The following is an 11,197-nucleotide window of genomic DNA, read 5'->3' on the forward strand; positions in this document are numbered from 1 at the left end:
CTGCCACCCTCCTGGCCACCCCCCTCCACCTTCTCCCCCCATGCAGTTCCTTTGTTCTTTTTCCTGCCTCGTCGGAAACTCCACCAGTCCCGGAGTTCCTGCCCCTCCCATCTGATAGTGAGCGGTGGGGTGTGGGGTGGGTGGAGGACGCAGCCTTGGGACCCTCCAGCTGAACAGTGGAAGCCCAGCCAGAGCAACTGGCCTGGGGAGAAAGCCCCCAAGGCCTCCAGCCAGCAGGCTTGCTATTTAGGGGGCTTGGGAGTTGAGTAAGGCTGGGAATGGTCCCCTGAATTTGGAGTCGGGAAGTCCCAGGTTCCACCCCCTCTTCTGCCACCGACCTTGCTGTGTGACCTTGGCAAGACAGGTTAGTTCCCCCTTTCACAGCCTCAGTTTCCCCCTCCCCTTTATAAATTAGGAGTAAACATTGTCTTCCTCTCTGGGCTGGTGTGGTGAGAAATAAATGGAAGTGGGTGGGAAAATGCTTCATAAACTATGGAATATTGTGTCTGAGCAAGTAATGATTTTAAAAATTAATCATTACTATTAAGGGAGGTGGTATGCATGGGCTTCAGAGACAGGCTGTTTGAGTTTGAATCCTGGCTTTGTCACTTACTAGGGTTATGACCTTGGGTCTGTAACCTCTTGTGCCTCCATTTCCCCATCTGTAAAATGGGCACAATACCTTGTGACCTTGTAAGAATTAAATGCACTTAGAAAGGCTCTTGGCACATGTGAGGTACTCAATAAATATTAACTATTTACCTGTGTGTCCTGGGCTGTTTTACTGTCTCTTGAGAGAATAATATTAGAGAGGCAAGGTTCCCTTTGTGGTTCTGGACTGAGCACTTTACATATTTCATCTCACTTATTCTTCACAATATTGGGGTACCACTGTTATACAGATTTTTAAAACACGCTCAATTGGAGAGGCTGACGCAAGGAGGGGACACAGTGAATGAGAGGAGGACCTGGGATATCTGCTGGGTCTGGCTCTGATCTGAAGCCTGGTTCCTTTCCTCTAGGGCCTATGCCCTCTGTGTGGCCCACCCAGGACAGTTGAAAAGGTTCTGACTGACCTCTCCTTACCTTGCCACGACCCCTGGGTTCTGGAGACCTAAGTCCTGGAACTGATTTGCTGTATGATCCAGGGAGGTTGCTTATTGTAAGCTCCCTGGGCCTCAGTTTCCTCATCTTTCCAACGAGAACAATAATCCCCCAAACCCTGTCCTGCAGTCAGAGACATGGCAGGAAAGACATCAGGCCGTGGATAAGAAGGCAGTTGGAAATGATGAAGTGCAGGGGCCAATGCATAGGATTGTTTTGATTTTTTTCTAAAAGCCTGGGTGTGCCAGGTTAGTGCTGGTGGGAGCGAGGGTCAGAGCTCCCCTCTGCTCTGGGTGTGAGAGCGGACAGAGACTCCCAGACACCAGCCTTCCCTCTTCCCCTCCCTCCCTCTTTCTGGGGTGGGGAAATGGCCCAGGCTGCTTAGTGCCGGCTCATACAGCCACCCCCACCCGCTCCCCTACATCCTGCCAGTCACCTCCCAACAGCAGGAAGTGAGATCTCCCTCAGCCCCACGGGCCAACAGGAAGAGGCCAGGATGTGCTACCCAATCCCTGGCTGCCCCAGACATCAAACTCCCAGTTAACCCCTGAGCAGGTCCTGAATTCCCACCCTCAGAGTGGCAGCAGGGAATGAAAGGTGGTCTCTCGCTTTGGCACCTCCAAGACTGACTTTTTAAAAAAAAAGATTTTCCTGATGTGGACCATTTTTAAAGTCTTTTTGAATTTGTTACAATATCACTTCTGTTTTATGTTTTTTTGATTTTTTGGCCACGAGGCATGTGGGATTTAAGCTCCGTGACCAAGGATTGAACCTGCACCCACTGCATTGGAAGGTGAAGTCTTAACTGCTGGACCTCCAAGGGAAGTCCCCCATGACTGACTTTTGTAAGCCTTTTCTTCTCTCTGAGCCTCAGTTTCCCTATCTGTAAGATGGGGATGTCTATTATTCCTGGAATAACTCCAAACATCACTGAACTGCTGGGAATCTCAAACAGGACAAAAAGTGTTCTGAATGCCACTAGAAAGAGCAAACTATCTCTGTGTTCCCTGCAGTGCACACCCCAGAGCCATGAACAGATCAAGTGGTTAGTCCATGTCAGTGGAAGTGGGCGGAGACAGGTGGACCTAGGTTCAAATGTGTATGACCTTGAACCAGTAGTTTCTCTTGGAGTCCCAGAATCTCGTGTGTCAAAAGCAGGATAATGATGGTGCTTGCCTCAGAAGGCTGCTGCAGGGATTAAATGGGATCAGAAGCGTACAGTGGTAACACTTATTAATAAAGTTGCTTGTGAATCAAAAAAGAGGTGAGTCCATGCCCTCAAGACTTAACAGTTGTGGCAAATGGGATTCACCTCTTTTGAGCCACCTCTAATTGATTGGCAGGGGCTGCCCTGGAGTGCTGATTAGAAAAACCAGATCCACTCCCAATGAAAAAGGGACTGCCATGGGATGGTGGTTGGGTGGGGAATGTGGCAGCTGGTGTACGGTGCATATGCTGACCCCTAAACTGGTGAGAGAGAAAGACACACAGGCAAAGAACTCTGATACAAGGCAAGCGACTTGTTTGGGGAAGGTAGAATCAGGAGCCATTCACCAAGCCTGTGGCATTCAAGCCAGGCTTTGAAGGGCGTATGGACAGGAAGGTCACTCCAGGCAGAGGGAACAGTGTGAACACTCAGTGCATGAGATGTGTGCGACACTTCTGGCTACCAAGAATAGACTATCCAGGCTTCCCTGGTGGCGCAGTGGTTGAGAATCCGCCTGCTAATGCAGGGGACACGGGTTCGAGCCCTGGTCTGGGAGGATCCCACATGCCACGGAGCAACTAGGCCCGTGAGCCACAGCTACTGAGCCTGCGCGTCTGGAGCCTGTGCTCCACAACAAGAGAGGCCGCGATAGTGAGAGGCCCGCGCACCGCGATGAAGAGTGGCCCCCGCTTGCCACAACTAGAGAAAGCCCTCGCACAGAAACGAAGACCCAACACAGCAAAAAAAAATAAATAAATTACTAAACTCCTACCCACAACATAAAAAAAAAAAAAAAAAAAGAATAGACTATCCGATCAAAAGTGGCTTAGACATAAGGGAAATTTATTCTCTCTCAAGACAAAGCCAATGGTAAGTGATTTTAAGGCTGGTTAATTGAGCAGCTCAAAAGTGGCATCAAGTTCCTCACATCTTCTGCTTTGCTGGTGTTATAGGCTGAATTGTGTCCCCCCCGACCCCCAAAATTTATATGTTGAAACCCACACACCCGGTACCTCAGAATGTGGCTGTTGGGGAGAGAAGACCTTTAAAGAGGTGATTAAGTTAAAATGAGGCCATAGTGTGGGTTCTAATCTAACTTGGTCGGTGTCCTTATAAGAAGAGGAATTTGAACACACAGACACCAGGGGCACACACACACAGAGGAAAGACCATATAAGGACACAGTGAGAATGCTGCCATCGGCAAGCCAAGGAGAGAGCCTCAGAAGAAACCAGCCCTGCTGACACCTTGATCTTGGACTTCTAGCCTCTGGAACTGTGAAAAAATAAATTTCTGTTAAGTCACCCAGTCTGTGGTATTTTGTTATGGGAGCCCTAGCAAACTAACACAGCTGGCAAGAGGGCTGTACCAGTTGTAGGACCAATACAGACATGATACTACTCATCATTATTCTGGTTTTGATGCTATCAACACTTGATGAGGCCAAGGGTTTCCCCTTCTTGTGTGTCTTTTTATCGAGAAGGAAAACCTTTCCCAGAGATTCTTCAAAAGACTTCCCTTAGGGATCTAGGGGTCAGATGTATTAGCCAGGATATATTTCAGCTCTAACAAAGATCCAAATAACAGTGACTTAATCTAGGGATCTAGGGGTCAGATGTATTAGCCAGGATATATTTCAGCTCTAACAAAGATCCAAATAACAGTGACTTAAACGTGATAGAAGTTGATCTCTTCCATCACATAAGCAGTCCAGGGCAGATATAGCAGCTCCATGTGTCCAGGACCTAGGGGCTTCCTGTCTCGCTGCTCCACCAGGCTAGGGTTTTGCTTTCAACTTCAAGTTGGCTCTCGACACAGCTGCAGTCAAGCCAGTAGGAAGGGTAAACTGAGCCAGAGGAGAGCACAGCTCCTCCCTCTAAAGGGATGACCTGGAAGCAGCACAAAGTTCTACTGCTCATATCCCATTGGCTGGAACTTGTTTCCATGGGAACGCCTAATTGCAAAGGAGGCTGGGAAATAGTCTTCTATTCTGAGTGGCCATGTGCCCAGCTAATAATTCCTTTATAGAAAAAGGGGGGGCATGGATACTGGGGGACATATAGCAGTCTCTGCCTCACAGAATTGGGTCACATGGCCCTGCCCCCACCAATCCTCAGTCAGGGGAATTATCTTGGACCAGTGGTTGTCAAACTTGGGTGTGCCTCAGAATCCGCGGGAAGGCTTATAAAAACATGGTGCTCCCCACCCACACAATGGCTGATTCAGTAGGTCTGGGGTGGGCTCTGAGAATCAGCATTTCTAACAAATTTCCTGGTGATGCTGCTCTGGGGACCACATTTTGAGAACTACTGTCTTGCCTCCTAAGGCCAGGTAGGGGCTACATTCCCTGAGCACTTGGGCTGGGGGCTCCTAGGAAATGGGGCTCTACCTGCATGAGAGAATGGAGAGAAAGGGCATTGAGTGGCAACCAGGAGAACCTCACAGAAACAGGAAGATGGTGGTTTGGAGAAGCTATGAGGTCTAGGTGGGGTGATGTTGGAGGTGAGGATTAAGAGGTATTTTGGGTCCAGGTTGTGAAAAGTCAGCATCTTGCCTACTAAAGAATGTCACCAGCCATCTGGCTCTACAAGAATTGAGTCATTAGCCACTGCAGTCACTGACCTTTAACACACCCTGAAAGGAGATCAGAAATGAGGCACTCTGTGCTCTGGGAAAACTGGCAGAACAGACCTTCAGATAGTTATATATTTTCAGGAGAAATTTTTTATGCACCTGGATTCTTGCATCTTCCCATACTTCGAAAAGCACTAAAACCATTAACTAAGATATCTGTTCCTTGAGACTAGCAGCAACCTTCTACCGAGATGTGTGCTTGGTTGCACGTACCTCCCTTCACCCAAATCACATATATACTGATCTTCCCCCCACTTACCTCTTCGGGACAGTTTCTCAGAGCTAGCTAAGAGGCAGTCTCCCAGGCTATAGTCCTTAATAAGACTCTTTTTCTTTTTTTTTAATTTTATTTATTTATTTTAGGCTGCGTTGGGTCTTCGTTGCTGCGCGCGGGCTCCCTCCAGCTGCGGCGAGCAGGGGCTACTCTTCTCTGCGGTGCGCAGGCCTCTCACTGAGGTGGCCTCTCTTGTTGCGGAGCACAGGCTCCAGGCACGCGGGCCCCAGCAGTCGCAACTCGCGGGCTCCAGAGTGCAGGCTCAGCAGTTGTGGTGCACGGGCCTAATTGCTCCGCGGCATGTGGGATCCTCCCGGACCAGGGCTTGAACCCGTGTCCCCTGCAAGGGCAGGTGGATTCCCAACCACTGCGCCACCAGGGAAGCCTCTCAGTAAGACTCTTGACTCACAGCTTTTACCTTGTGCGTTTTTTCAAAGTTGACAGTCTTTATTCTGAAGGCCCTGGGGAGCCATGGGAGATTGTAAAGCCAGGAAATGTCATGGCCACATTTGGGGGAGGAGGCATTAAAGCAATGGTCCTTAAAGTGAGGTTCTTAGACCCCCTTGTACTAGATCCTATGGAGAGCCTTTAAAATTCATATTCCCAGGCATGCTCTATTTCCCCCCCACTCCAGTTATGGAGACGGAAATCTGCATTTTAAATAACCCCCCTCTACCCCAGGTAATTCTGATGCATTTTGAAGTTTGAGAACCACTGGCTTAGAAGGTGGAAACCCTGGAGGTAGGGAGCTCTCTTAGGGGCAATGCCCTCTAGAATGTAAGCTCCAGGAGGGCAGCGATCATGACTGTTTTATATCTTTCTTATTCACTGTGTCTTAGAAGAGTGCCTGGCACATAGTATGTATTCAATAAACATTTGTTTTAGCGGCATTAGGAACTTCAGTCTAGGTCCTGAAACTTCGGTCTAGGTCCTGACTTTGCCACAGACTCATTCTGTGACCTCTAGCAAGTCTGTCCCCAGTCCCTTTTTTCCCTTACCTGTAAAACGAGGAGTTTGGAGAAAATCCCTAAATTTTTGGCCCCACCCACCATTCTGGTTGAGTGATTGAGGTTCTGTCCAATCAACAGGGAGCTTTGTGTGCCGCTGTCCTCTTCCAGCCAAATGCCTTTGTCTCTTAAGGGAGCCACAGGAGCCGCAGGGGTTGTGGCAGAGGGTATCCTTTCTCCCCGCACCCTCCTTCCTCATCTTCTTTCTCTGGCGCAGAATAGCCAAAACAATAAGACGCAAACAGCACGTACTGAAATGACTTTTAATATCTCATGTTGCAGCAAAATTAAAAATATACAAAAAGTTTGTGGTGTACAAAAGAGTCTCAGTACAGAAGTCCCAGCTTGGGGTCCCCTCCCCCTCCTGGGGGAAGGGCAGAGGGGTGAGTGGGGTCTCGGGACTGAGGATGGCACAGATGCAGTAAATACCAGGAGGTGGGATCGGGATTGAAAACACAATTGGGCAGGGGTGGGGGCCGACTAGGGAGGGAAGAAAGGATCTGGATGGGAGAATCACCCGGAATTGTGCTGAGGGAGGGAAATTAGCCCCTCGGGCATGGCTAGTGGTTCCTGGAGTTGGAGAAAAAGTGGAAGAGGGGGCATCAGGGCTGGGAGTGTTCTGGTGGGACCCCGAAGAACCTGGGCTCTGATCCCACCCTCCCAACTCACTGTGTGACCTTCTGCTGGCCACCCCTTCTGGGCCTTCCCCTTCAGAAGCGGAAGGATGATTCAACAGACGCTGGATGATTAAACCACTGATTCCTAACTTGGGGTCCCAGAGGCAAGAATGGGGCCCACAAGTGCTCTTGAGAATTATGTATTAAATGCCAACAGAATACAGATATCCCCCCCCCCCAACCTTTAAGCCCTAGAAGCTAACTCAAGGCCTTGGAAGCATTTATCTGCAATCAGAAGCTCAGTTTGAGTTAATTTAATGTGGGAAAATTAATTATCCTTCAAGAAGTGAGGCTAGTTTGGGAGAAAAATCTCCCAAACTATAGGATCCTCAGGGGTGAAAATAATAAGGGGGAATCTGGGAATTTTTCAGGTCCCTTCCAGCTAGTTTATGACTGGTTCACAAAGACAGTGGGTTTGGGGGGCTGTTCAGATGGGGTCCCTCCAAGTGTGGCTGTTTAGCCAACCAAATGGAGACAGGCCTGGTTTGGAGTCTGGGATTTGGGTGAGAGGGAGATGGAAGAACATCCTTTTCCTACCTAGTGCCTTTCTCACCCCCTTTGCCTCAAGCTACCCTCCACTCTGGGATTACTGCAGGTGCCCCAGGGCCCACCCCCCTTCAGCCTGGCCTGGGGGTGCCCTTAACGATGATTGTGCATAGAATAAAGGCCAGGATTGCTAGGGAGAAGGCAGCCTCCTCCTTGCTGGGAGAAGGGAATGGTAGAGGAGGCCTGGCACAGCAGGTCCACACCCCACACAGACACATAGCGGGGAGTTTTCTGCTTCCAGGAACCAGGCCATCCCTACATCAGGCCTTCCTCTCCCACTTCCACAATTTCCTGCTGTTCCTCCCCTCGCCTCTACCTGCAGCAACCAAGAACCCGGGAATGTCCTAGCCCCTCCCCAACCAGAAGGGCACTTTAGAGTCTTTTTCCCCAGCCCCAGGGTCTCAGAAGCCCCTCTGGTTGGGAAGGGGGACCGCAGACCCCATACCCACTGCTGCCCACGTGGCTTGGCACTCACTCCATCTCTTTCACTGAGACATTACAAAGAACTGAAGTACAGAAATTGATAGCTTCTCCCCCTGTGGGCCATATCTGGGAGGGAGCCATCCTCAGGGTGCCAAAGGGTGGCATGGCCCAGCACAGGATGGGGCAGTTGGGTCCTGGCTTTCAGTCCTCTGCCTGTACCTGAACTCTCCTCCCACCCAGGGCAGGTTCCTCCTACCTGGGGGCCCCCAAACTGGAGAAGACCCCAGTCCTTACGCTGTCCCCCGTCAGTCACTGGAGGGGCCTGCAGCCCTTATCGGATGATGGTTCCCAAGCCAGGGACCTCGTGGATGCCCAGACCTCCCTGGCCTTTTCAGTCGAGAGGGCGTGGGGCCAGTTCTCAGGTGGCCAGGCCATGGGGGTTTAGGGTTGGACTAGAAAAGTCTCAAAGGAGTTTCCAGACTCTTCAAGGCTTCCCAGAACCTTATTAACATTTTGAACCAGAGGTTCCAAACTGGTGGCCCACGGTCAAGTATGAGTGTTTAGTTTGGCCCGCACTGGATTTTTCAAAAATTTGAACTTTAGTGGCTATAGGCAGGGCACGTACTCTCCGGTTTGTCAGAGTCCCCACCACTCTTTATTGTCTAGCACCTCTACCGCTCTTATTTTCATTAACTGGAGGCATTTGAATTTGCAACCCATGCACTCAGAAACCTTCTCCCCACTGCCTGAGGTTTCAATGAATTCCCAGCCCAGGTGATCTCCAAGGGACCTGTGGGACTTTAGCCCTTAGGAGGGCACTGGGGCTGCCAGGCAAGACCTTCCCTCCCTGGATACTCCTAGCCCTGTTGGCCCTGACCCTGAGACCTGGACCAGGCCTTGCCCTCCCTGCCCTCCGCTTTCTTCAACTCTCATGGGTGACACACCTCTGCAGGACACAGGTGTAGCAGGGAACTGGCTTGGGGTAAGGCAGATTTGGAGATACGAGGATAAGGCAGATGGAAGGAGAGGACCAAGAAAGGCTTCCTTGTTGGGGAGCCCCCTGCTGGGGAGGGGTGGAGGTCTGTGCTGTCCAACCAGGTGATAGTTACAAGGCACGTGGAACATCAGTGTGTGGGGGTGTGATGAGGGGTGTGTGCTGCCTGGAGAGGTTTGGGGAGCACAGTCAGCAGCCTGGGGCATCAGTTCCAAAAAACTGGGAGACAGAAGTCTGCCCTGGGAATGGGGACATGGTCTCCTAGGGGTTGAGATACAGCATGGCAGGGCCTGACATATTTGGTACCTAAAGCATCCTGTTCTCTTCTCTCCCTGGCAAAATGAAGATGGACCCAACTACCTCTCATCCCCAGGAAAAGCCTAACTCTGCCACGACTTCCTGTGTGATCTTGGGCAAGTCCCTGGCCCTCTCTGTGCCTCCATTTCTTCTTTATAGTGGATGTGGAGGGTAGGTGGCTTAAGAGACAGTAAGGGCCCCTCTGGGCTGTGAACCTTCTCTCACTGCAAGGATGCTGTAGGGATTCTGGGAAGGGCTGAGCAGCCAGGCTAGGGGGGAAGACAGGGAATGGGCAGCAGGAGGCAGGGACGCAGGGTGTCCAGTTCTGGCAGGGAAGAGACTGGCTGAGGTAGATTGTGTCACAGAAAGGAAAACAAAACCGCTTGAATGGGATGGTGCCCCTTCCCTACTCTGACTCCTCCATTCCAGTGAAACAAGGGGACCAGCAGGGACAAGATGAAGTAAGGGACAGGCCAGCAGAGAGCGGGACCTCAGGCCTGGGAGGGATGGGGTCCTGAGCTCCTAGGTGTGGAGGGAGGGGGATAGTCCTTAACGGGCTGAGCTCCTTCCAGAGGGTGAGACACAGGTGCCTGTAGCCCTCTCCTCGGGCCCTTTGACTATGACCGTTTCTGGTGTTCAGGTGTCCTTGCAGGCAGAGGCCTTTAGGGAAGGTTTTGCGGGATTGAGAAGATGTGGGGTGGAGGTGGAGTAAAGTCCAAAAATGAGCCTCAAGCCACGCCTCAGCACTGCCTGCTCGTCCCTACTCTCTGGTCCTCCGGGAAGCTCCTGGAGCTGTCAGGACTCCCAACTCCCAGGGAGGATCTTTTTAACTTTTCTTTCAAGGATGCTGGGGAGTGGGGCAGCCAGATGGACCATTCTAGGGCACTGGGGAGTAAAATAACTCGCCAAGGCTGACCCTCATGTCCCCCCTCTGAGCCTGTTTCCTCCTCTGTAAGACGGATTGATAACACCTCTGTTGTAGGCAGGGGAGAGTTTAAGTGAAACAGTCCAGAGTGAAAACTGCTGGCAGTCAACCCAGGAGAAATGGTCGGTTGGATCTGGGTCCACATCCTCAATGCTCCCATCTCACAAAGGGCCATGGAATTTGGTCTCTGAAAACAGATGGACAGAGGATAAAGAGGATGGGGGAACGCACCAGAGGGAGTTTGGTTCAGCCTCGGGCTTCTCCTACCCCCCACCACCTTGAGGCCTGGTTCCTGAGGCATCTTAGGGATCAGGGATGTAGAAGAAATAAAGAAAGAAAAACACTCTCTGTGTGTTGACAGGAGGGATGCACACACCATCTCGGCCTGGGTGGGTGTCTGTGCAGTCACCTGTGGTGCTGGGGGGGTGAGGTGACTTGTGTCATGGGGGTAATGTGTGCTTTTGTGTGTGTATGCGCAGTCCTGCCTTCTCTGCCTTTGGAGCCACCCTGCACCCTGAGTGTGGCCCTCTCCCAGCATCCTTAGCAAAGCCACTATCACCTTTCACATTCTGATGGAACAGCCAGGTATCTAGGACCTTGTGAGACTCGCTGCCACTCTGGGCCTCAGTTCCTATCTGTAACCCAAGGGAGGCTGAACCAGAAAGGGCTAAGTGCCCCTCTAATTTGCATAGTTTGCCCCTCTAATTCTCATGTCCACTTCACCCCAGCCCAGGTCTGCAACTGTCCTTAATATCACCCGCTGAGCCCTTGCAGTGAACGCACCTTAGTAGGCATGCGGGAGGGAGGAATTTGTGGGGAGGGGTTCCAAGCTTCGCCTAGAGGCTCTGTCCCCTAACCCCAAAGAACTGCCTACTTCTCAGCTTCCATACCCCCCCCACCATGCTATCCAGGACTCGTTGTCCCAGGTGGAGAGAAAGGGCACTGGGTGAGTGGTCCCAAGGATGCCCTGGGATGTTTGGACCATGGGAATGAACCACGGGTCCTGGAGGGTTGTCAGATCTGAGGCAAAGCAAGTCAGTTTTACAGCTGCAGCCCCAGGGAGCTGCATCTGCAAGGTGGCTAAGAGCCAAGATTCATCTCATGTCCCC

The sequence above is a fragment of the Mesoplodon densirostris genome, chromosome 16, assembly GCF_025265405.1.
Source record: "Mesoplodon densirostris isolate mMesDen1 chromosome 16, mMesDen1 primary haplotype, whole genome shotgun sequence".
NCBI classification, from domain to species: Eukaryota; Metazoa; Chordata; class Mammalia; order Artiodactyla; family Ziphiidae; genus Mesoplodon; species Mesoplodon densirostris.